The sequence below is a fragment of the Lepus europaeus genome, chromosome X (genome assembly GCF_033115175.1).
Source record: "Lepus europaeus isolate LE1 chromosome X, mLepTim1.pri, whole genome shotgun sequence".
NCBI lineage: Eukaryota > Metazoa > Chordata > Mammalia > Lagomorpha > Leporidae > Lepus > Lepus europaeus.
In genome coordinates, this window is record NC_084850.1 from 80379702 (window position 1) to 80382628 (window position 2927).

At 38.6% G+C, this 2927-nt stretch overlaps 1 pseudogene; it reads left to right on the forward strand.

Annotated features, from left to right (window-relative positions):
• Positions 1–898: 898 nt before the first annotated feature.
• Positions 899–2628, forward strand: LOC133752700 (rab5 GDP/GTP exchange factor-like; annotated as a pseudogene).
• The last annotated feature ends 299 nt before the right edge of the window (positions 2629–2927 follow it).

Below are 2927 nucleotides of genomic sequence, written 5' to 3' on the forward strand. Positions count from 1 at the left end.
ATACAATAATACATGACATCATTTGGTTACTAAATGGTTTGTATGGGAGATTAGATGGAAATTTTATGATACAATCACTGCTGAAGAAAACAGCACAAATTAGTTTCTAGAGAAAGTTTTGTTAAAATGCTTGGAGACAATTTTTCTTTATTTTTGCAATGCTTTAGATATATTTACACAAGTTTTGGATACACTCTTCCTTTTTTTCCTCTTCTATTACACTGAATTCAAACTTTGATCCTGTTTGGAAATCTTTAGTGATCCTTGGATAGCTGCAGAATGATGTACAATTTACTAATGCTTTCATCCATTCTCTTTCATAATCTGGGCCAAAGTAATCTTTCCTGAATCAACCCTGAATGTGTATGGCATTTAGTTACAATTAGATTAATTCCTTCTCCTCATGGAAATCATTCATCTTAGTCCTTGTGTAATTTTAATTCTGTTTTTCTTTCTGCCTGGAGATATTTCCTACCTCTTTTCTCCTGGAGGAAAAGAGGTCAAAGGAACCAATTTCTCAAATTTTCTAAGTTTGAAGAAAAGAAAACCAATAAGAAGATCTGAAAGGTTACCACCCTGAAATACTTCAGTGTTTCTTCTAAGTTTGGATCAAAGGAGAAAATTCAAGCAACAAAATCTCTCAGTTTTTCCATAAATAGGCAAACCAGCATTGAAAGTTAATAGTGTCTAAGGAGTTCATAGAACTTCTCAAAACCTTTCACAAGGCAAGCTGACATCTATAAATAAACCAAGCAGTTTTTCAAGGAATACATTACAAAAGGTATTTAGGCATTAAGGAATAGTAGAGCATTCCTGGTGAATAGATTTCACCAGAAAATGGCTGAAATAATGCTCATGAAGTAACAAAAACTCATGGAAATAAAGACTTCATGGAAAAATGCCTCCTACAAATTGAGAAGATAATGGACCAGATTGAAAAGTACGTCATGATTCATTTCTATAAATATGTTTTGTGATCAGAAACTATAGATGGCAGGAAGAAAGATCTCAAAGTTGTTTTTTTTAAAGATTTATTTATTGATTTGAAATGCAGATCAAAGAGAAAGAAGGATAGACAGAGAAAGAAATCTTCGTCTGCTGGTTAACTTCCCAAATGGTTGCAATGGCCAGCGATGAACTGGACAAAAGCCAGGAGCCAGAAGCTTCATCTGGGTGTCCCACATGGTTGCAAGGGCCCAAGAACTTGCAACGTCCTCTGCTGCTTTTCCAGTCACATTAGCAGGAAGCTGGATTCGAAGTGGAGCAGCCAGGTCTTGAACTGGCACCCATATGGGATACCAGCTTCACTACAACACTGGCTCCAAGATCTCACTATTCAAAAGAAGTTCAGAGGGGCTGGTGATGTGGCATAACAAGTTAAGCCACCACCTGCAACTCTAGCATCCCATATGGGTTCCAGTAGATGGAGCATTCCCCCCTCCCCAAATCTCCAGCTCTGCCTTTCAAAAAAATAATTTTTTTTAAAAAGAGGATCAGAGCCCTGCACCATGTTTCACCTTCGATTCTTTGCTTTCCAGTTAATAAAGAAATTACAGAAGTGTCTGATATGGTGGTGAAAACAATTACAGATATCATCAAACTGGATTCAAAATGTGTGCCTCAAGATAATCTGGACTGTATCACCAGGTGCAACAAGCACATCTTCAATGCTATCGAGTTCATCAAGAATAAGCCAGCATCAGCTGATATCTGCTGCTTTTTTTTCTTTTTGAGATTTCCTGGTGTCATTTTTTGTTGTGTTTTTAAAGATTTATTAATGTATTTGAAAGGTAGAGCCACAGAGAGGCAGAGGCAGAGAGAGAGAGAGAGAGAGAGAGAGAGAGAGAGAGAGAATCCTCCATTTGCTGACCCACTCCCCAAACAGCCACAAGGGCCAGAGGTGGGCCAATCCCAATCTGAAGCCAGTACACAAGAGCCTCTTTCAGGTCTCCAATGTGAGTGAAGGGGCCCAAGGACTTGGGCCATCTTCCACAGCTTTCCCATGCCACAGCAGAGAGCTGCATTAGAAGTGGAGCAGCTGGGACTCAAACTGGCACCACACCACAGGTGGTGCCTCCATCCTATATTACACAGCGCTGGCCCCCAGCTGGTGCCTTCTTATCTGCATTCATCCACACTGTTCTAAAGGACAACCCCCATGCCTTTTGTTCACTACACAGTATATTACCCACTTCTGTAACCCAAGTCAACTGATAATGGGAGAGAGTGGTTATTATTTCATCAATCTGTGCTGGACTGTGGTTTTCGTTAAATTAGATGCCCAGTCTTTGAATTTAAATCAGGAGGATTTTGATCACTGTATGTGTGGCCAGACTTCTCCCAGGAAGCAAGGGTCTGATTCTTGCTTAGATGTTAAACAGAAGTCTAAGAACTTGGATCTCCTGTCTGAATTGAATAAACTACAGGAAAGATATAAATGAAGCCAAGAAACTTGAAAAATACCTAATAGGTTGGATGGATGGAATTGCAAAAGAGGTTTAAGACAATGTTGAGAAATACCCCCTTGAAATTAAGGCCCCAAATTTAGCATTAGCAGCTATTGACTCTGAAGATGTCGAAAATGAAAAACTTCCTCCACCATTGCAACCTCAAGTTTATGCAAGATGACAAAAATGTACATAATACTATTTATTTGAGCCTAAATTATAGGTAGCCCTTACTACTGTCCACTGATTGGGATCTAGAATGTAACTTAATTGCTTAGAAATTCCAGGGCACTTTTTAAAAAAACTTCTCAATCAGGAAGCTCATACCGCTGCTATTTAAATTATGACATTAGTGAGGCCAATTCAAACCATTTTCTTCGTCTTATGTCATAAGTGGTTTTCATCTCTCTTGTGACTTCAGGATGCCTTAACTAGAATAAAAAAGTCTTACAAGGACTATTTTAAGTGTATTGTGAATAT